Source organism: Arvicanthis niloticus, chromosome 17, assembly GCF_011762505.2.
Source record: "Arvicanthis niloticus isolate mArvNil1 chromosome 17, mArvNil1.pat.X, whole genome shotgun sequence".
Classification (NCBI taxonomy): Eukaryota; Metazoa; Chordata; class Mammalia; order Rodentia; family Muridae; genus Arvicanthis; species Arvicanthis niloticus.
The window spans coordinates 63836278-63861455 of record NC_047674.1 but is presented as its reverse complement, the minus strand read 5'-3'; the positions used below and the strand labels follow the sequence as shown (position 1 = coordinate 63861455).

At 35.4% G+C, this 25178-nt stretch overlaps 1 pseudogene; it reads left to right on the top strand.

Moving 5' to 3' along the window:
* The first annotated feature begins 2464 nt into the window (after window positions 1-2464).
* On the top strand, window positions 2465-23295 carry LOC117722293 (vomeronasal type-2 receptor 116-like; annotated as a pseudogene).
* The last annotated feature ends 1883 nt before the right edge of the window (window positions 23296-25178 follow it).

Genomic DNA, 25178 nt, shown 5'->3' with positions numbered 1-25178 from the left:
AGCCATGAGTCCCTCCCTTTCTGTTCTCAGGCTGGATGTTTAGACCCTGGGAGCTCTGGTTGAGTATTTTGCTACTCCTTCTACAAAAAAAACCAAAGCACCCACATTTTGGTCTTCCTTCCTCCTCTTGAGTTTCAGGTGGTCTATGCATTGCGTCTTAGGTATTGTGAGCTTTGGGGCTAATATTCACTTATCAGCATGCCATGTATGTTCTTTTGTGATTGGGTTACCTCACTCAGGATGATATTCTCAAGCTCCATCCATTTGCCTAAGAATTTCATGAACTCATTGTTTTTAATAGCTGAGTAGTACTCCATTGTATAAATATACCACATTTTCTGTATCCATTTCTCTGTTGAAGAACATCTGGGTTCTTTCCAACTTCTGGCTATTATAAATAAGGCTGCTATGAACATAGTGGAGCATGTGTCCCTGTTGTATGTTGAAACATCTTTTGGGTATATACCCAGGAGTGGTTTAGCTGGGTCCTCAGGTAATACTATGTTCAATTTTCTGAGGTAAGGGAAAAAGACCAAGTAACATATAAAGGCAGACCTATCAGAATTACACCAGACTTCTTACCAGAGATTATAAAAGCTAGAAGATACTGGACAGATGTCATATAGACCCTAAGAGAACATAAATGCCAGCCCAGGATACTATACCCAGCAAATCTCTCAATTACCATATATGGAGAAACCAAGATATTCTATGACAAAACCAAATTTACACAATATCTTTCCACAAACCCAGCAATACAAAGAATAATAGCAGGAAAGCACCAATACAAGGAGACTAATTATACCCCAGAAAGAGCAAGAAAGTAAGCCTCTTCCAACAAACCCAAAAGAAGATAATTACACAAATAATGTCTCCACTGTTAGCAAAAATAACAGGAAGCAACAATCTCCTCTCCTTAATATCTCTTAACATCAATGGACTCAATTCCCCAATAAAAAGACATAGTCTAATGGGCTGGATATGCAAACAGGAAGACAAGGGAAAGCCCACACTCGCATGGAAATTGAACAATACTCTACTCAATGATAATGTGGTCAGGGAAGAAGTAAGGAAAGAAATTAAAGACTTTTTAGAATTTAATGAAAATGAAAACACATCATACCAAAACCTATGGGACACAATGAAAGCAGTGTTAAGAGGAAAACACATAGCTCTAAGTGCTTAGAAAATGAAACTGGAGAGGGCATACACTAGCAGTTTGACAACACACCTGAAAGCTCTAGAACAAAAAGAAGCAAATATACCCAAGAGGAGTAGATGGCATGAAATAATTAAACTCAGGGCTGAAATCAACCAAATAGAAACAAAAAGAACTATACAAAGAATCAATAAAACCAGGAGCTGGTTCTTTGAGAAAATCAACAAGCTAGATAAACCCTTAGCCAAACTAATCAGAGGGCAGAGAGACAGTATTCAAATTAATAAAATCAGAACTGAAAAGGGGGACATAACAACAAAAACTGAGGAAATCCAAGAAATCATCAGATCCTACTACAAAAGCCTATACTCAACAAAATTGGAAAATCTGGATGAAATGGATAACTTTCTAGACAAATACCAGTTACCAATGTTAAATCAGGAGCAGACAAACCATCTAAACAGTCCCATAACCCTGAAAGAAATAGAAGCAGTCATTAAAAGTCTACCCACCAAAAAAAAGTCCAGGACCAGATGGTTTCAGTGCAGAATTCTATCAGACCTTCCAGGAAGAACTAATACCAATTCTTTTCAAACTATTCCACAAAGTAGAAATAGAAGGAACACTACCCAATTCATTCTATGAAGCCACAATCACTGTCATACCTAAACCACACAAAGCCCAACAAAGAAAGAGAACTTCAGACAAATCTCCCTAATGAATATCGATGCAAAAATACTCAATAAAATTCTCGTGAACAGAATCCAAGAACACATCAAAATAATCATCCATCACGATCAAGTAGACTTTATCCCAGGAATGCAGAGTTGGTTCAATATACGGAAGTCCATCAATGTAATTCACTATATAAACAAATTCTCAACTGAGGAATCTAGAGTGGTTGAGAAGCACCTAGAGAGGTGTTCAACGTCCCTAGTCATCAGAGAAATGCAAATGAAAACAACACTGAGATTCCACCTCACACCAGTCAGAATGGCTAAGATTGAAAACACAGGTGACAGCAGATGCTGGTGAGGATGTGGAGAAAGAGGAACACTCCTCCATTGTTGGTGGGATTGTAAGATGTCTCACTTCTAAGTCACACCTTTAGGTCACGCCTTTAAGTCATGCCCTTAGGTCTTGTCTCTAAATCTGATCTCTAAGTCACACCCTTAAGTCTCTGCTCTAAATAACAGCTTTAAGTCTCACATACCCAAGAGAAGATCCTGGGTATCTAAAGCAAGATGTTATCAGAGTGTGTTCAGCTGTTGTAGGCTATTGTAATCAAATCTCTTATCAGGGTATATGGCTCAAGATGGCTGCAACGATGATAGCTTCCTTCTGTTGGCTTCCCACATAAGCTGGTAAACAAATACAGCATAATGTCTGGATATAAAATTAACTCAAATCAGTAGCCTTACACTACTCAAAGAATAAACAGGCTGAGAAAGAAATTAGAAAAATGACACTCTTTACTATCATCACAAATAATATAAAATAATATAATATGACTTTAATCAAGAAAGTAAAATATCTGTAGAAAAAGAATTTAAAGTCTCTGAAGAAAGAAATTGAAGAAGACCTCAGAAGATGGAAAGAACTCCCATGCTCATGGATTGACAAGATTAAAATTGTAAAAATGGTCATCATGCCAAAAGCAATATACAGATGCAATGCATTCACCATCAAAATTCCAGCTCAAATATTCATAAAGTTAGAAAGAGAAAATTGCAAATTCATCTGGAATAACAAAAAAACCTAGGATACTGAAAACTATTCTCAACAATAAAAGAACTACTGGGGGAATTACCATCCCTGCCTTTAAACTATATTACAGAGTAATAGTGACAAAACCTGTGAGGCATTGGTACAGAGACAGGCAGGGAGATCCATTGAATAAAATTGAAATCCCAGAAATAAACACACACCTATGGTCACTTGATCTTTGACAAAAAAAAAAAACAACAACAACAACAAAAAAACAATCTAGTGAAGGAAAAGACAGCTTTTTAAACAAATGGTTTTTGTTCTACTGTGGTCAGAATGTAGAAGTATGCAAATAGGCCCATTCTTATCTCCTTATACAAAGCTCAAGTCCAAGTGGATCATGCACCTCCACATAAAACCAGATACACTGAAACTAATAGCAGAAAAAGTAGGAAGAGCCTCGAATATCTGAAGAAAGGGGAAAAGTGCCTGAACAGAACATCAATGGCTTATACTCTAAGATTAAGAATCAACAAATGGGACCTCATAAAATTGCAAATCTTCTGTAAGGCATTGAACACTGTCAGTAATACAAATTTTCAGCCAAGAGATTGGGAAAAGATCTTTATGAATCCTACATCTGATAGAGGGCTATTATACAATATACACAAAGAACACAAGAATTTAGACTCCAGATAATCAAATAACCCTATTTAAAATGAGGTATAGTGCTAAACAAAGTATTCTTAACCTAGGAATATCTAACGTACAAGAAGCACCTAAGGAAATGTTCAACAACCTTAGTCATCAGTGAAAAGCAAATCAAAACAATCCTGAAATTCTACCTCACACCAGTCAGAATGGCAAAGATTAAAAATTCAAGTGACAGCAGATGCTGGTGATGATGTGAAGAGAAGGTAACACTCCTCCATTGTTGGTGATAATGCAAGCTGGTACAACCACACTGGAAATCAGTCTGGCAGTTCATCAGAAATCTGAGGATCCAGCTCTACTACTTCTTAGCATATAACCAAAAAATGCTCAAACATATATCAGGGACATATGCTCCAAAATGTTTATAGAAGTCTTTTTCATAACACCCAGGAGTGTGAAAGAATTCAGATGTCCTTCAACAGACAAATGGATACAGAAAATGTGGTACATTTAAACAATGAAGTACTACTCATCTATTATAAACAATGACTTCATAAAATTCTTAGGCAAATGGATAGAACTAGAATGTATCATCCTGAGTGAGATAACCCAGCCACAAAAGAACATACATGGTATGTACATGGTATGTGTATATTAGCCCAAAAGCTCAAAATACCCAATCTTCAATTCACAGACCACACGAAGTTCAAGAAGAAGGAAGACCAAAGTGTGGATGCTTTAGTCCTTCTTAGAAGGCAGAAGAAAATACTCATAGGAGGAAATTAGGTGACTACATTTGGAGCAGAGACTGAAGGAAAGGCTGTTCAGGGACTGTACCACCTAAGGATCCATCCTGTATACAGACACCAACCCAAACACTATTGTGGATGCCAAGAAGTGCTTGCTGACAGGATCCTGATATAGATCTCTGGGGAGACTCTGCCAAAGCCTAACAAATACAGAGGTGTATGTTCACAGTCAACAATTGGAATGAGCAAGATGTCCCCAATGGAGCAGTTAGAATAAGGATTGTAGTAGCAGAAGGGGTTGGCAACCCCACAGAAAGGACTACAATATCAACCAACCAGACTACCCAGAGTTGCCAGCATCTAAACCACCGACCAAAAAGTACACATGGAAGGACACATGTCACACATGTTTCATAGGATGTCCATGCTAGGCATCAATGGGAGTAGAGGCCCTTGGCTCTGTGAAGACTCAATGCCCCATTGTAGGGGAAGGCCAGTTTGGGGTGTAATAAGGGGTGGGAGGATGGGGTAGTACCCTCATTGAATCAAGGATTGGGGGAATGGTATGAAAGATTTCCAGAGAGAAATTTGGGAATATGGATAACATTTGAAATGTAAATAAAGAAAATATCAAAGAAAATTAATTAATTAATTAATTAAGGAAAAGATATTTACATAAAACTTCCTAAGCAAGAATCTAAAAAAATATTACCTTGTCCTGAGGTATAGGAGGTACCTCTGTGGGGAACAGCATTCTAGTACAAACATGATGAAGAACTTGGTTATATCGGATAACAGTCACATGAAAAGAGGATATGGCTATATGGGCTTGTAATACCAATGTTTGTTGGCAAAGACAAATGACCAAGTAATTCCTTGATAGTCATCTGAGCTTCAAGTTCATCGGGGAACTCTTGTCTCCATGAAACTGATAAAATAATATACCTTTTAGAGTTCTCTGTCCTATAAGTTTTCATACATCTTGTTAAAACACAAACATAGGCACATTTATACAAACAAAATGCATACATGCATACAATATATACAATATACACCACATACATATTTACATTATATATATATATACACACATGACACACACACAAATACATAGATATGCACACGTATAGCTATGTATATATGAAAGCTTTAGTGCAATCTGAAACCCCAAAACATATAAACATATGTTGATATAACAAATATGTATATATGTATATAAAATAATTATTTTAATTATAATGTAATTAAATACATAATGCAAAATCTCAAATATGAATTGATAAAAGTTAAATACAAAGTCATCATTTATGGCCAGAAAATTTATAAAGAAATACAGAATCCTATGTTATATTCACATGGACATAATATCTAGTGTCAGAAAAGAGCTAAGTTTGATAACATTGGCAAGGGAACACAGAAAATGTTGTCAGAACCAGGTGCCTCATGACGAATAGCTACAACCTAGGAACTATGGTGAGACAAGGAACTGCAAGTTTTACAGCATTATCTGACTTCAACCTTAGACAAGCCATGCAAAGTGCCAGTTGGACAAGCACATATAGCTCAATTACCCTATGTCCTTTGATCATGGACACTAAGAAATTCTTGATTTGGTCTGCCATCCACATGATATTAATCACTCTTCCAAGAACCATACAAAATATTTTTTTCAGTTTTGTGAAGGATAGCCATTCAAAGTTAAAAGCATGGGATCATTTTCATTTACTGCCTGCTTCATTATTAGAAGATAGTCTTCTTCCTCTGTTGGCATAAAGTAAATAGATGAAGGAAGTGATCAAATTTTGAAAAAAACTTTAGATTAGGTATCAGCAGTTAAACATAACCACAACCAGTCCTACTGATGTCTACAAAAATCTTCTGTTGTAACTGTATCTAATAACAAGGTATAGTTCTAACATAGAAGCTGTGAGTGGGAGCTGTTGCTCAGTAAATGACAGTTATTGTCACTACCCACGTCCGACCTGCAGAATAAGGCAACAGCAACCGTGTTCTTCTTCAAGTGGTTTATTCAGCTATCTCTGTACAGCGCGTTTCCTCTCTTTTTCTCTTCTCTTCTCCCCCTTCCCCAGCTCCCGCAGCCCCTTATATACATTGCCTTGATCCTATCAGCAGCTGCCACGAAGTCACTAATTGGCCACTCTCAATCACTTGAGGTGGGGTGATCGGGTAACCACACCTCTCAGCACATACAACTCCATATATGGAGTTGTCTTTTCTCTCAAGCAATGCCTATGCCAAGTGCCACTTTGTAATGGTGAGAGTGGAGCCTCTTCCCACAAGTTATTATATTCAGTTTGAATTCAGATGGAAAAATTGTTCTATAGTATGTTTTATGTCTGCTACACGGGATCAGTTCCAACAACTACCAATTTGTGATAGCTTTGAAATTTTCCATTGAGGAGATCAATACAAATGCCCTCATTTTATCTAACATGTCTCTGGGATACAGTATTTACACTGTTGGGCAAAGTCAAAAGGATACAATAGAAAGTTTCCTCATTTGGCTCACAGGGCAGGTCAAAACCTTGCCAAACTACAACTGCAAACATGATGAAAAAATCTGTGACTATAATTACAGGAACAACATGGGAAATTTCCTCCATAATTGGGACATTGCTGGGACCATATAAACATCCACAGGTGAGATTATAAAGATGGAAATAATTAAAGCATCCTCCATTGATGACAACATTTAAATACCAAGGATAAACATAAGTGGGTGAAATGTTGATTCTGTATGATTCAAAATATAATATTTTGGGCTTGATTATGGTCCAGGAATCAAGAATGCATTCTGTGAAATCAAGAAGATAGAAATTTAGATGCAAAGACCACTTATGTTCCCATGATAGCATAACATACAGAAGAGAGTATGAATCCCAGGGATGGAGAGAGATTCTGCTTCAAGAATAAGTAAGTGGAGGAAAGCAAAGGATACCCAATACACAATTCTTCCCTTCACACACTTGTATGCACATTCATAAAACAACCAATCAACTAAACAATATTATAAAGTACATGAGCTATATGCTCTGAGATTGTTGGTTTATCTACATTTTTTTTGGTTTGACAAATATAAGAATTACATGATAACCTCACAAGTATTTATGATATGTATGATTATTTCAAATAATTTTCTAAACTGGTTTTCAATATTACAGTTTACTCTAAATACAAATTAGACTTTCTATGAATTTATGTTACTGTTTTACACTCATTGATTCTATAATTTCTGAAACTCCTCTCTCATATAAATCGTTGTTCTCTTTTTTCAGCTCACTTTTGGACATTTTGAACCAAGTATGAATGATCCTGGGAAGTTTCCATCTCTGTATCAGATGGCGCCCAAGGACTCTTCTCTGGCCTTAGGCATTGTCTCATTAATTATCCATTTCAGGTGGAATTGGGTTGGGTTGGTCATCTCAGATGATGAGAAAGGCATTCACTTTGTCTCAGAGTGATACCAGAGATGGAAAGAAATGGAGTTTGCGTAGCTTTTATGGAAATGATCTATGATAACTCTTGGTTCAGTATTATAGAATCTAATGTCTATTACAGCCCAATTGTGAAGAACTCAGTAAAAGGTGTTATCATTTATGGTAACACTGACTCTTCTTTATGTGTGCTCTTTAGAAGATGGGAACATATATTTCCATGGAGAATCTGGGTCACTACTTCAAAATGGGAAGTCATCAGTGCTAAGAGACATTACATTCTTGACTCATTCCATGGAACTCTCATATTTTCACAACACCATGGCGAGATTTCTACTTTTAAAGAATTTGTAAAGGCAGTGAGCCCTTCCAAATACCCAGATGACATCTTTCTTGCAAGGTTGTGGGAGATTTACTTTGATTGTGCAATATCTAATGCTACGTGTAAATCTTTAAAACATTGTTCTTCTAGAGGTTCCTTAGAATTTTTATCTTGGTATCACTTTGACATGGCAATGACTGATGGCAGTTACCATACATATATAAAACACTGTGTATGTGTGGCTCACACCCTTCACAAGATGCTTATACAATAAGTAGATAGACATGGAATGAAAAATCACAGAAGAATGAAATTTGCTTCCTGGAAGGTAAAGGCTTTTCCTATGGATTCTGTACCTATGTCGCCAAGTTAAGCTTTTAAAAATGCCATCAAAAATGCTCTCAAGAAGTACCTTGGAATTATTTTTCAAAAGAGATGCTTTTTAGATGGTTTTGTGCTTAAAGAAAAATGTTGACCTGTATGAAAATTATAATTAAGATGCCAACATCATAGAAGAAAATATTAAAAACATAGGAAAAAGTTTTAAGTGAAAAGGCCAACTGTTTCCGACTATTCTAAGGGTCTCAACTGGAATCTGTAATCTCTTTGCAGGAATTTCTTAAATAAGAACAAGGCATGGAATGACAATTCAAGGCCATAAATATTGCATTGTGCCATCAAATAAAATAATTCTAAAACATAAAAGAAAACTATGTCTAATATATATACTATTTTCATTTTATTTACATTTGGTGTAGTAAAATGTGTGTACAAAATCCCCTTCCAATGAGAAAGGGATTATTTCACTCATAATATAGATTTATAGGTCCTCACTAGGAAGAAATCAAATTGGCAGAGATTTGAAGCAGCTGACCATATTAGCATCCACCAAGAGCAGGGAGCAATGAATATGTTATTGCTCAACTGACTCACTCCAATATATTTGGTCGTGGCTCTGCTCAGGAAATGAACCTGACTGAAATCAGAGTGGATTTTATGCCTTAATTAAACCAAGTTAGAAAGTTTCTCATAGATGTGCTCAGAGCCCAAATTATGCTTTACAGGTTTTCATCTGAGTCCTTGTGCCTAGATAATTTTAGAAATTTCAGGATCACAATTAAAACTAAACATCATAAATTTTGCTAATCAGTGCTAAAAATTATACTCTGTTCACATATTATTAGGCTGATTATGATGTTACTTTATTGTTAGTATTCTTTTTGTTTTATACATGTAATGATGCTTTATTTTGATCTAGATATTAATAAAATAAACAAAATGGCATAATTTTACTTTTTGTCTTAACAATGACCATGCCTATCACAAATCATGCATCTCACTTAGTTAAACCACCTACTGAAGACCATTCAATTCATGAATCCAAGTGGAGACCCAGTAACATTGAATCCTTCAAAAAATTTGTATGTAGAATATGACATTCTGAACTTCTGGAATTTTCCACAAGGTCTTGGACATAAAGTAAAAGTAGGAATGTTTTCTCCATATTTGCCACCTGGTCAACAATTGTCATTGTCTGAGGAAAGTATAGAGTGGAGTACAGGACTGGGACAGGTGGGTGGACTTTCAATTTTGCCTAGCTTTATGCTTTTCCAGAGTTAAAAGATGCCTTTAGAGCTGCATTTACAAATCATTTCCCACATTCAAATATTCTATTTGTACATTTTTTATTATCAAGATTTAACACATACTTCAATGTGCATTCACAATGCTAAACATTATATGTGTTTGCATGTATATTTATATGTGTACTATATATATCCTGTTATAGAGTTTATCTATAATCTCATCAATTAACTGAACGTAGGTTTCATCAAAAATCTAATAGCCTAATGAAATTCAGTTACCAAATTAATTCTTATATATCCTGATATCTCTTATTTTGTTAGACTCCCATGTCTGTATGCAGTGAAAGTTGTAGACCTGGATTCAGAAAATCTCTTCAGGATGGCAAGGCTCTATGTTGCTTTGATCGCACCCTCTGCCCAGAGAATGAAATCTCCAATGGAACAGGGAAGTGTATGCATTTCAGATGAGGTTCCGACTTCTATTTGTAATCTGTGTATTGAAGTAAAAGACATATAAATGATTCTTGCAGTAATTTTCATTCCCAGTAAGTCCATATAAATACACACAAACCAGTTATGATATTCATGAGCCATATGCCTAGATAGAGCAGATCTATGACTATATTAATTTATTCCCCAGCTATGAGACTCATTTTTACTTGTAGTGTCTACTGGCCACATCATTCTGCTCCATTTTCACTTTCTCTAACTCCATCTGCTTTTCTTCCTTTACTTCTCTGTCAACCTTCTCCCACTCTCAAAGACTTCCATTCCCACCTTTCTCCTTTACTGCTTTATAACTTACCCTTGCCTTTATTGACAAGTAAATAGGGAGAAGGTTCATATGAGTTCACTTGAGTATATGATCCACTGCTTGGCTGGGGAACACACCTCTTGAGCAAGCAGAACTAACATCAGATTTAAAACAACATCAGGACAACCCACAATATTTCCCCCCTTTGTCCAGTTAAAAATATTCTTTTTCAATGAATAAACTTAGCACAACTGTAAAAATTATATAAAATACAAGGTATGATATACACTTAGCATCCAGGCTTTTATAATTATTAATTTATGCAAAGTACTCTACTCTCGATGCTAACTTAAGGAGCTTACAATTTTGTCTCTGAATTATGTTATTTTACCTTTTATTATCATCTGCAATCCATCCTTTTAAATCTGAAATATTTTCTTTAATGATAAACAACTGATATTCAATTATGAGGCTATAACTAGTCTTCAACCCCACCATACACCTGAGAAGGAATTAAATAATACCTAAATATTTAGAAAGCAAAACCATAGCTTGCAAACCTACACAATTTGTAGAGACAGCTGACTGCCTGGACAGTCTGGTGATTTCTTAGAATGTTTAACTATCTGTCTTCAGCATTCTGTTCCAGATCTATCTTACAGACCTAAACAAAAGCAGAAAATATGAACAACTAGCTTACCATGTCTTGGCAGATCTCAGCAGTGTGACTATCCCACATCTGTGTGTCCTTTTTTTGAAAAATATTTTTGTCTGCATAAGAATTAAAGCAATTCTTACCCAGTGGCTACACTGCCATGGTTGAATCAACTCCACCTGGATGTAATGATACACACTATCTTCCTTGAAGTGGAATGGAGATACTGACAAGTGCACAATGTCTCATAGTCAATTGATCTTAGTAATGAAATAACATTCTGAATATAAAATGTTGAATTGTCAAAAATTGACTATTCTTAGCCATTTGCTAATTGAATAATATTGAAAATACTTGCTGTAATTAACTAACTTAGAATCAAATATGATCATTAGTGAGTCTTACAATCTGACTATTAACTTGCATTATTTAGTCATCTTAAACAGCATGTAATAACAGCCATTAAAAGACCTGGGTCTAAGCCTTTGTATTCTTGAATGATTTACATAGGCACTATACCTATATATGAGTGACAAAATTTATTTTAAATTTTGTATCAATATATAAAATTTTATATAAATAAATACTTTACACCTATAATAATGTATAAATTCCATGCCAGTGTAAGAAATTGTAAGTTGCTATAGCAGGTACTTTTACTTGCTCAGCCATCTTTTCAGACTTATACTTAATTTCTTACTGTGGGGCGTTACCATGTATCCCCAAAACTTGAATTACAATAAATAACACCCCCATTTGTTATTCACAAGCTAAAAGAATAAAAACAAACTATAACTTTAATTTTGCATCAAGTAGAAAGATTCAACCAATGTAAGATTATTGCTAAACAATAATTTGTTTAAGAGTAAATTTAACATCTTATCCCTATTTGTCTACCTTTTTAATTACTATAACATTACTGTATTCCTCATTTTCTATTCCACCTATATACTTCATCTAAGAAAGAAGGAAAAAGAAGACAGAAGGAAAGATAGAAATACCTGAGGCTGAGCTTTCAAGTTTTCTCCCAATCCAAGGCTACCACATTTACAAATAATTCCTTAAATGACAACATATCTATAATTTATAAAATAACCAGAACCATTCATTCCAATTTAAGGAACTGGGTTGATGATCTTCTTTTGCTTGCTTCTAGTAGTATTAGTGCCAAGAATTCCCTTATGGGTACCCAAAGGAAATAGGAAAATACGTTTTGTTAAAATAATGCTAGGTGACATAATTTTCTGTCTAGTTTCTATGTGCTGAGAAAGTCCAAGGCTTAGCTGAAGTCCTGACTATAAAAGTCTGAAAGGCTTGGTGAGTGAGCTAGCTGTTCTGTAAATGTCCTGGAAGCAAGTCTTTAGCAGCTTCCATGTAGTTTAGGTAGAATCAAAGAAGGAGCTGAAATGGCAGCGTCTTGAATCTCAGCATCTCAGAGTGTTAATCTTCTCAGCGCTGTTTTATTCCCTACCATTTTGCAATATACAAACTTTACAAGCATTGCATAGCTCTGTAAAAATATTCATATGGAACATGAAGGGTGCAGTGTTCAGTTAAAGATCAATAAAGAAACACAGCTTTATGATAAATATTAGTTTGATCACATAATCAAACTTTAATATAAATTTCCATTCCTGTCATCTTAAAAGATTGTATATAATATCATGTCATTAGAATTTTGTATCTAAAAGAGTTATTGGCCTAATATAGACATTTAAGTCTCAGCCAGTCCCAGAGCTGTCTCTGTACAGACATATACATCACCTATTTTGTTGATCTTGTTGATCTCCTATAATAAATCAGGAAAGGTGGAATAGTAATTAGAAGATGCAAGTAAGGTGACTGAGAGTCCATACAAATTGGTTCAAAACTCTGAATTAAGTACAATACTATTGGTTTCATCTGACTTTCAAGACTCTCTTAATATAGTAACTGACTCTCAATATGCAAAATGGGTTGTTTTACACGTAGAGACTTCTGAACTTATTTGTGTTAATTCTGAATTGTTTTCACTATTTAGCTACAACAAATGATCAGGAATAGATGTCATACACTGTGAACAACACAGATAAGATTCCATACAGGTCTGCCAGGCTTTTTATCACAAGGTAATAATGAAACTGATCAGCAATTTATAGGAAGTGTAATAGAGGCTTCAGAATTCCATTTGAAAAAAACGTGTTAACAACACAGGTTTAAAGAAAGAATACTCTGAAACTTAGCAACAAGCCAAAAAAACCCTTTGCTCATCATATAACTAAACTCCATTACCTATATATAGTGCACTAAAGATACTCAAAGTAATAAAATTTAGCAAAAGAAATTATTTTATTTACAGATTTTGGTAAAATAAAATATATGCATCATACTATAGACACATATTAAGAATTTCATTGGGCAACTGCCTTTGTTTCAGAAAAAGCTGAATCTATAATTTTATAGTTGTTATTAATTATTGCCATTATGTGAATACCCATACAAATTAAAGTTGAAAATGATTCAGTATATACCTCTAGTAAGATGAAGCAGGTTTTTTTTTTACATATGATAATATAAAACATGTTACAGGCATAACACATAATTCTAGAGGACAAGAAATGTTGGATAGATCAAATCATACTCTGAAAGAGATGCTTAACAAACAAAAGCAGCAACAATGAACCCCAGAGATGGATTACATACTGCTTTATTAATCTTATATTTTTAAATGCTAATCGACAAAATCTTTGGATTCTGAAAGACATTAGATTGTGGAAAAAAACAGCTGAACTAAACCAGCTAGTTTGTTTTAAGGGGGTCTAACATCACAATGGAAAACAGGAAATGAGTTATATTGGGAAACATGTTATGCCTAAATTTGCACAGGAAAGAAAACTTATGTTTTCTTTTCTTTGTTTCTTTTTTCTTTTTGGATATTTTGTTTACATTTCAGATGCCACCCCTTTCTTCATTTCCCATTCCTAGAAAAGCCCTATTCCATCCCTCCTCTTTCTTTTTGCTTTTATTCAATTTTAAAAAATGTTAATCAAGGGCTTTATAAGTTTGGTAATGCTCAATAACAAGATGCTCATACAATCAGAAGTGTAACCCAATACCCAACTTAGATATATGAACTATCTTTGACTGGCGGAGACATTCGAACATCTGTCTCCATCTTCCCCAACCTCTCTTATGTCTCTTAGCACCTCCTCTCCTTTTTATCCTCCTCTCCTTACTCCTTCTCTTCCTCTCCTTACTTCTCCCAACTTAGCTCCTCCCACATATCACCCTTCCTGTTAAAATAAAATTTTTCTCTCAAAATACAATTAGGGCATAACTATACCAATTTGTGTCAGTAAGATACAAGATAAACCTAGTACCCAGTCCATCATTTTGTTGACTAACCAGAACCTTTGTCATTTCTTCTTACTAAAAGTCTTCGTTACTGATCCTGACTTTTTTCTTGGCTTTAGAATGAATGACAGCTAAAAACCATCCTCTCAAATCTTTTATCTCAAAATAAATAGCTGAGATTTGCTGAGACTATAAGTCTTCAACCCCTTTAGAAACCCAGAATGACTGAATAAACTGAAATTATGAGAAGCACAGAGCATAGCTTCTAAAACTTAAGCAATTTATAGAAAATGCTGAACACATGGACAGTCTCTATACTACAAAACATTGGAGCATCCGATCTTCAGCCTTCTGGCCCAGGATCATTTGACAGACCTAGTGATGGAGAATTATTAAGGGCTGATTACTCTGTCTTGGCAGATATAATCAGTCGACTATTCTGCCAGTGTTTCCTTTTCTGGAGAGTAATTTGTCTGTAGATGAGAAGAGGCAATTCTTGCCTAGTGGCTGTCTCACCACAACTGGAGTAACTCCATAGATGCTCAGTTTCTTCTTAGAATTCAAGACAGGAAGCTGTCAGGAGTAAACAAGTCTCTAATCAAAATGAACATTAATACAGAAATGTTTGTAAAGTCAATTGTGTGGACTTCTGACGTTTTGAAAACCAACTATCCATGTAAGGCATTCTGGACTGTTGTCTGTTAACTCCTCTCAGCTATTTCTAAATAAAATATAAAAAACACTCTAACAATAAACTCAGAGCCACAAATTTGCTATATGCCCTTAACTCCCAGACTAACCATCTCAAATCAGTTAAAAAAGTTAAAGAAGGATTGGGTCTAAGCCTTGTATTCCTAAATGTGTTATACAGGCACATTGCCTATGAGAGTAACAATATCAATCTCACTTTTATATCAATAAGAAACTCATACCAATGAAAACCTTAAATTTGAAATCAAAGTAAATTTTGTACCATTTGAGAATTTATAACTTCAGCTTAATAACAATTATATAGATATCTACCAATAAGATGTGGCTATGCAATAAATCCTAGTTATTTCTCCCTGTCCCAACAAAACCACTACTTTTCCCTAGAAAGACAGCCCAATATTAACCACCCCAGTCCCCAAGCCCAGGGAATAGGGGCAGCGACTCTTCATTAACTTCTTCAAGCTCATTATGGGCATTAAGATATTAGAAGAGGGAAAGTGGAAAGAGTAAATTGATAAACCTCTAACTCTGTGTCTTCACTGCTTCCAGCTGGAATTCTAGGATATTAGAAGTTCTAGCAGGTCTGCTCACCTTGCTTGATGAGTAGATACAGAAAGGCTGTGTATTCTGCAATATAGCTTTCTCAAAACAAATTTTAGTAGCAAGGTAATTTTTTGTTTGAATTCTGGAATCTAGTCTTCTGGCAGCCTTCCTTTGTCATGTCTAATCCATATAATTCTGAGAGTTTCTATGAGGGTGTTTTCCCACTATCCTCCCATTCCCATCTCCCTGCTCTCAAATTCCCCAACCCTAGGGAATCCAAACTTTCAGTTACCAAGACGCCCCAGTTCCACTGATGCCTTACCCCTTTCCCATTCCCCTCCTCCAATTACTATGAGGGTGTGCTCTCACCATCCTCCCTGATGGGAACATCTCCCTGTTTTCAAAATTTCCCAACACTAGGGAATCCAAACTTTCAGGCTGTCTACTTCCACTGATGCCTAGCAAGGCCACCCACAACTATGTATATAGGTGGAGCCATGAGTCCCTCCATTTATGTTCTTGGGCTGGAGATTTAAGAATAACTACTCCAGCTTGTTTCTTAGGACAATTTGCTTGAAAAATTATTTTCCAGCCCTTTACTCTAAGGTAGAGTCTGTCTTTGTCACTGCAGTGGGTTTCCTTTATGCAGCAGAATGCTGGGTCCCATTTATGTATCCAGTCCATTAGTCTATGTCTTTTAATTGGGGAATTGATTCCATTCATGTTAAGCGATATTAAAAAACAATGATGGTTGCTTCCTGTTATTTTTGTTATTAGAGATGGAATTAACTTTGTGCAGCTATCTTCTTTTGGATTTGTTGGAAGAGGATTACTTTCTTGCTTTTTCTAGGGTATAATTTCCCTCCTTGTATTGGAGGTCTTCTGCTATTATGTTTTGTAGTGCTGGGTTTGTGGAAAGATATTGTATAAATTTGGATTTGTTGTGGAATACCTTGGTTTCTCCATCTATGGTAATTGAGAGTTTTGCTGGGTATAGTAGCCTGGGCATGAAGTTGTGTCCTCTTAGGGTTTGTATGATGTCTGTCCAGGATCTTCTTGCTTTTATAGTATCTGGTGAGAAGTCTGGTGTAATTCTGATAGGTCTGCCTTTATATGTTACTTGGCCTTTTTCTTTTACTGCATTTAATAATATTTCTTTGTTTTGTGCATTTGGTGTTTTGATTATTATGTGACTGGAGGTATTCCTTTTCTGGTCTAGTTTATTTGGCATTCTATGTATGTTCTATTCTATGTAGGCTGCTTGTATGTTTATGGGCATCTCATTACTTGTGATTTTATGTCAAGTTATCAAACAATGGTAGGCATAGATATTCCACCAAAAGCAATCTGATCCACAGAATCCATCCCCTAGAGCTAGTACACTTGGTCATACATTTTCATTGCCATTTTACTCACAATAGTCCAGCAAAGAAAACATTCTGTTTATTCATCAATTGATGAATAGATAATATGGTATTATACATATGTGCAACAAAGGATTATATGGTTAATAAAAAATGAAAAATTCTCAGTTAAGTGGATGGAAAACATATTCTCTGGGTGAAGTTCTACAGATAATGTAATACAAATGCCAGAGATTTTTTTCTTACATATATAGATATAAAGATGATAGATGATGATGATAGATAGATAAGTAGATAGAGAAGATAAATAAGAGATAGAGAAAACAATACAAACACACACACAAACATATACACATGCATATACACACACATCATTTAAACTTTAGATATAATTTCAATTCAGAGTATTGATAGAAGTCATGAAACTAGAAAGTTTCAATGAGGAGGTTTTTGAGAAATAGGGGACAGAATGTCAATGAAATGAAGTTAAATAATTGAGTGATGAAGCAAGAAATATTGTGCAAGGTCAGAAATTAATGGGCAGATTAGAGAGGTATAACATAGGAAGTTATAAGTAATACAATACATCTTTGACAATGTTCTGGAAAACCATATTCAAGTAGAAGCTCATGAACTGTAGGCTACAGACTTAGAGTTTAAGTGTAATAACCCAGTATGGGGAAACACCTTCCTGATTTATCACAGGTTGTCAAATAAAAAGTAAACAACAAGTATGGGCTTTTTTTTTTTTCAACAGTTTGGTCAGTGGAATCTCTTATAGAACCTCAAAATTTACAAGTGAATTTTTCAGGTTTTGGTCATTTTCATGAACTTGATGGTAGTCTCACTATAAACGTGAGATATGAGACATTGAGAAGGCAAGCAAAATTGACTTTGAAGTTCTTTCCCTACTAACAAGATGACACAGGAAGTTTTCAATACACAATACTGGAAGAAAAATTATCATCATTATTAGTGTTATGTATTTTTTTCTCCATAATAAAGAGCACAAATACATAGGATGATTTAAAGGCAGTAAAATTCCTATTCCACAACAAGTTTCTTAAGTTCAATATGTAAAGTAAAAGGTTTCTGGAATTTCCTGAAACTTAACAAATGCATTAGAAATCTCCATCTGAAAGTAAGTATAAACAGGGAGGAATATGGAGAGAAACTAAAAGACAAAAGAAGCTGCACAGAAAAGGGATTATCCAAGATGACTGAGATGCTATGAAATCTGTGAAGCTTCCTGGAATTTATGATATAAAATTCAAGTTCCTTGCTTTTGTGAGCCATCACTCCTCTTGGGGTGGGCTTGTAATGATAGAGTTCCATGAGATATATCTTATCCATTTTTCTAGTGCTATGAAAATTCATTTACAAGGCAACTTATGAATTATTTAATTTTCTCATCATGTTTTTAGATGACGCTAGTGTTTATGACCAACATATTTGGGAGTCAGACAATACACTAGCTGACACATTGTTGGAGAAATAGGTGAGAGCTTATACGTGATTCACTGGGTGTGAGGGGTTAGAAGAGAGACAGAGAGACAGAGAAAATATGGCATAGTTGGTCTTATAAATATTCATCAGATTGGCACACTTCAGCCATCAATCTGAAATCTAAAATCTAAAATATGAAACCTAAATATTTTCACAACACAAACCAAGGATTCTGATATAGGAGCCTATAGGGGCCATTCTCATTCAGCCTACCATAAGTATTATTTTCTTCTATTTCTCCCATAAAAATCATTCCTATAAGTTTCTCGAGTAAAGCTCACTGACTTCCCAAATTATATTTTGATAGTATCCTTACATTTGTTTTCTGTAGGCTCCCTATCTGGAGTAAGGATATGTCTGCCAAGAAATAGTGTCACCCAACACATAATTATCTTTGAACCCTTTGTGGTAAAATAATGACTGGCTTTGATTTTATGTTCACTGACATACAATACTTTGGGAAATGGCCAGCCACCTTCTTATTTCATTAAAACCTCATAACAAATGTTGAACTTATATCTGGTACAATTATCTTGGATAAAGTATGTAGCTGGTTAGTGTATAGGTCTAGGGCAAATACTGTACTTTCATTTTCTTAAATAAACAGTAATATATTCTTTCTGGATGTTACACATATACTCATAATTACAGAAGTACAAAACCTCACTACAGCTGATTTTTTCTATTCTATTTTCACATAAGCCAATGTGACATTACTGATACATACATGTTCACAAAGCAGCTGGGACTGTATGTCCAGTTAAAAAAAAAAGATCAAGCTAGTCAAACTCCTTGAATGACTGACTTATTGGATCATAAAAACACACCCTCAAGTGAGATGCAATTGGCAGTGTTGCATGAGTCAGTTTTCCTTGTACATCTGTTTTCTGAGGGACTAGTTGGAAAACAAAAGTTTTGAGGATAATAGAGAAGGTGTTGGATATGAATAAAAAGGGTTATGGATGACAAAATTGCATATAATTATTTAGGAAAGTCACCAAAAAAACCCAAGATAGATAGATGATAGATATATAGATGATAGAGATATAGATGATAGATAATCTATGTATGTATATGTGTATATGTATATGATGTATATGGATAAATATACAATGTATGTGTATATGTATACATACAGGGATACATATACATATATGTATATGTGCATACATACATACATACATACATACATACATACACAGATACATGAATGTACCACAATCCTAATGCAATATGATATATTCTTTGGAACCTAAAGTTATGTGGTATACAAAGACCTAAATACAGGCAAAATAACAATTCATAAAACATTTAAAATTATGAAACTTAAAAAGATGTTGAAATACAAATTTTTTAAAATAATTTTTGAGATTTAAATACAATTACATATCTTCTTAATTTTCTTATTCCAACCCTATCTTATAAACCTTGATCTTCTCCTTCTAGTTCATGGCCTCCATTTTTCCTTAACTTTTCAAAGCTTGATTATTTGTATACCTTTACACAACAAATTACTAATATTATAACCTTCTCAATCCATATAACGTTACTTGCATACACGTTTTCAGAGCTAACTATTTGGAATTAGACAACTAATTGCTGTGCTTTTCCTTGATGAAGACAACACATATAGTTTTAATGAACTTTACTAATCTGGTATGATAATGATTCATTCTACAGCAAAAGTTCACCTGATAAAAACACCAGTATTAGATGTGAGAAAACTTCTTAGAGTTGTTCATCAGTGCGCTTCAAAGGACTACCAAAATACATTGATTATTGCTGATATCCCTTATTTCCCCAAGAGTCTGAAGGCAAATCTCTACTGATGAAAGTACCATGTACTTCAGAGAAAGGTCCTGATACACCTGAGCTACAACTAACACAAGTGTGCCCTCCCTAAGTACCATATCTAATGGTACCAGGTGGCATTATGAAAACTTCCAAGGGAGCAAGACAGCCAACAGTCCTAACCCAATTAAATGTTTGAGCCACATCATTTACTATTATGGTATTACACCCCACAAAGATGCAGCAACAGAACACATATCTTTGTCCAGATCAACATTTCCCTAACTAGATATAAGATAATGTGCAACATTACAAATAATATGCCTGGTATTGGAAATTGAGCTCACTAATCAGCAATAATAAAACCATATTTATTGTGTGATAATTTAAAACCACTAATTAAAAAAACCAACCTAATAATTTCTAAAATTGAGCTATAAGTATTTGTGGTAATACACTCAGATAAGTGTATTCTCAAAACCCTCATCATAGAAAATTCTCTTGCCAACAAATGTACTCATTAAAAACAAACACAATCAATCAAACTGCAAAGTTCTGGACACAAGTCCCAATGGTAGATATATCTACAAAACATTATAAAACCCTAGGGTCAGGGAAAATTATGGGAGAGGTAGGAGAGGATTGAAAGTGCCAGGAGAGCAAGAAGTTTTCTGTAACACTTCTGGTAATATTGGAAACTGCACCCATAAAGACTCATCAACATGACCACCTAAATGAACTAAATTGAGATGACACTATCAAATATATTAAAGTTTGTGGGATATGGACCATGTGTCCTTATTTGTACCCAAATCACTATTGGTAACTTTAAAAATCTGGGACAGAAAAGCTGGAAAGCTGAATAAGCTTTATCTATTTTTTGTAACTAAAATAAAAATATTTAATGTTTTCTGTGGCAGTATTTATTATTTACATTTAGGGAGAGCATGCTCCACAAGAAACACGGAATACAACATCCATTTTTTTTTTTTATTATTTTCAAGTAATCTTACTTGGGGTAGTTTTGATGACTAGAAGCTTTACAATGAAACACATTATAGGATATGAACAGATTCTATGGTGTAATATAAAAGAACTTCATATTCTACTAAAATTGATGTTAAATAACGCCTTCTACCAAAGGTGTTGCAGTAATCATTTTTCCATTACTGTAAAAAAGATCTTTGACCAAAAGTGAAACTTTGGAAGTAACTAATTTGCATTGCCTATAGCTTACAGTCTACCATAAAGGGAAGTTATAGAAAAAATTGAAGGCAGGACTATGGATGTGCAAACTGAAACAGAGATTATAGAGATGCTTACTACCCTTCTCCTTATAAGTCATTTTTGAAATTTGTTTACATAACTTAGAACTTATTTCCCATGCTGGCACCACCCACCAGTATCTAGATTTTCTTACAAAAAATTGGTAATTATGAATGTACACTGACAAATGTGCCCATTGTCCAGTCTTATAGAAGCCTTTTCTTTCCTGACATTCCCTTTGCAAATCTGAATTTAGTTTGTGCTAAGTTAAAAAACAAAAATTAACCCATGAAAAGATGACATTTTTAAAGTATAAGCTTGGAAGATTTTTACTTGGTGTGGCATTTAAACTGAATGATGTGAGTCACATAGTTCTTCATATGTTTTCTAGGGGTTTAATTTATGTCTTCTGACATTTGATGAAAGACTAATAACATCCAACAGACAGAAAAACATTCTGGTTCTCAGGAACTGACCTATGAGAAATAAATACTTGCTTTTGTGAAATTTCAGCCTAAATTATCACACCATAACAAATATACATGAAAATATATGTTGAATAAACTTGGAAATGAAAATGGGTGTCATGAATACACATGACAAAAGAAGGCAATATTGATTTATTTGCTTGATACTAAATGAGAAATATACTCATTAATGTAATTAAGTGGGCAAAATCCACAAATTAGTAGCACTTTATTTATTGCCCTCAATTGTTTCAAGAAAGATTGGCTTAATTTTGCCAGTGCCTTACTTCTTTGTGAGTGTGAGAGGTGTGACATGTGAAAGACATTCATAGCAGTTGTGCTGATACCACATTGAATTTTTTTTCAGATGTGGATCAATGTATAAAGTGTGCAGATAATCAGTTTGCCAACATAGAAAGAACTCACTGCCTCCAAAAAACTGTGACATATTTCTTATGAAGATCCCTTGGGGATGACACTGGCATGCTTGACCCTGTGCTTTTCTACTATCACCACACTTGCATTTGTGATTTTTGTGAAGTACAGAAAGACTCCTGTTGTGAAGGCCAATAACAGTACTCTCAGCTACATACTACTCATCTCCCTCACCTTCTGTTTTCTTTGCTCCTTTCTTTTCATTGGTCAGCCCAACACAGCCACCAGAATTCTGCAGAAGACCACATTTGGTGTTGCTTTTACAGTGGCTGTATCTACTATCTTGGCCAAAACCATTACAGTAATCCTGGCCTTCAAGAGCACAACTCTGGGAAGAAGAATGAGAGGATTTCTTAGATCAGGGTCAACCAAATTTATCATTCCCATTTGCACACTTATACAAATTATTTTCTGTGGAATCTGGCTGGTAACTTCTTCTTCTTTTGTGGATGAAGATGCACATTCTGAACATGGTCAGATCATGATTGTGTGCAACAAGGGCTCAGCCACAGCTTTCTACTGTAACCTAGGGTACCTTGGTGCTCTGTCCATAGGGAGCTTCACAGTAGGTTTTTTGGCCAGAAACCTGCCAGACATTTTCAATGAAGTCAAGTTTTTGACATTCAGTATGCTGGTGTTTTGCAGTGTATGGATTGCATTTCTCCCTGTCTACCATAGTACTAAGGGGAATGTTATGGTGGCTGTGGAAGTCTTCTCCATGTTGGCCTCTAGTGCAGGGATATTAGGCTGTATTTTTATCCCCAAGTGTTATATTATTTTCATGAGACCTGAAAAGTACTCATTGAAAGTCATGAAGCACAGATTTTTATGGAAATAAATTGTACTTAAAATATCTCAAGTTATGATTTAGTGATTGAGGAGTGTCCACATATATTCTCAGGTTAAACTGTAGCAAAACATAATACACCCCACAAGCCTAAATGATTAGTTACATATTCAGTGTATATGTAAAATTGGAATGTTCTATGTCCTGTAATAAATTATCTTCAGCTCTCTTAGCCTTCTGTTCAGCTATCTATAACTTATATCTGTATGTGACTTACTATGGGGTGGTCTGCTGTGAGAGGCAGCTGGTTAACTTCTTAAGCATTTTTTTGAACCCAGAGACCCTAAAGGGACATTAGGAGTTTGGCATTGCTCCTGAGACCCTTAGTTTCTTTTACATAGCTGAGCCACCCACAACCCCTTCCAAATCGAGGTTTGTACCCAACAGTCATGAAGCACTGGTATAGGGCTGACTACAGGCCACAGAACCTCAAGACATCTCTATATTCATGAGATATCTAAAAGCCAATTAAGCATTCCTTTTCACACCCTCCTCCTTGCAAAAGATATTTAACCTCAGGCCTGCCCTGATAATACAGTGTATAGCTTCATCTACTTTCCGCCATCACAATAACGACCTTAAGACCATATATTAAGACCCTGGACTACCTCTCCTTTTTGGGGACTGCTGTGGGGAACTGTGGAGAAGGTCTTCAACTATTGAGCTGCTGGCTAACCTCTTAGTGATGACCTCTCTACATTCCAGCCACAGAGCCCCAGCCAAGACCCAACCAAGTGACTCACCCTGACCAATAATCTCACTCCCTGTGGGAAGTTGCTGGGGCTCATCTTTTCCTCCTAGCCCCTTCAGCTGCAGGTTGATCCAGATCTTACTCCTAATCCCCAACCCTTGTCTCAGTCCTTTTGCTGCCTCTCAGAGTTGCCAGACAGCCCAAGGGTTGTTGGTTCTCAGTCACCACCTTAGCCTTGAGATCTTCAACCCAAGAGCTCCAGTTCCCACATGATGTCAAACTGTGTTCGCCCTATCCAGGGAGGGGAGCCTTGTGGCTTCTCACAGCCCAATGTCTGCCCTGCCCAGTGTGGAGTAAAGACTCCAATTTCCATGGCTCTGCTTTTCTGAGCTGCAACCCCAGCCCCTTGTGTTGCAGATATGCGGGACCATAATGCAATACAAGAGGACTCATGCCCGTATGCCCTTGTGTATACCACAGCGCAACAACTTACAAATAAATATTTTACAATATACAAAATTATTTATCTACTACAGAAACAAAATTCATACTAGTATAAAATAACATTGTACAATAATTATTCCACAAAATTCCCAAGTTTACTGTGGCTTGACCAGTTTTTCATGAAATATATTTTTGAAAATGACTTAATAATATTTTCTGGGCCTTTGAGCTGAGAATCTTCTCCTTCTTCTATTTCTATTATTAAGAGGTTTGTGCCAGGCAGTGGTGGCACACGCCTTTAATCCCAGCACTTGCGAGGCAGAGGCAGGTGGATTTTTGAGTTTGAGGCCAGCCTGGTCTACAGAGTGAGTTCCAGGACAGCCAAGGCTATACAGAGAACCCCTGTCTCAAACAAACAAACAAACAAACAAACCAAAGAGGTTTGATCTTTCATAGTGTACCAAATTTCCTTGAGGTTTTATGTTAGAAACTTTGTGTATTTTTCATATATTTGATGTATATCAGTTTCTTCCACTGATATACATTCTGAGATTCTCTCTTCTATTTCTTGTTTCTGTTGGTGATGATTGCATTTGTGAATCATGTTTTTTTTCTATGTTTATCATCTACATGATTTTCTACATCATATTTATTACCATTTTCAGGATGAGAAAATATCTTCAACAAAATCATACCAGAAAACTTCCTTAACCTAAAGAAGTAGATGTCAATGAATGAA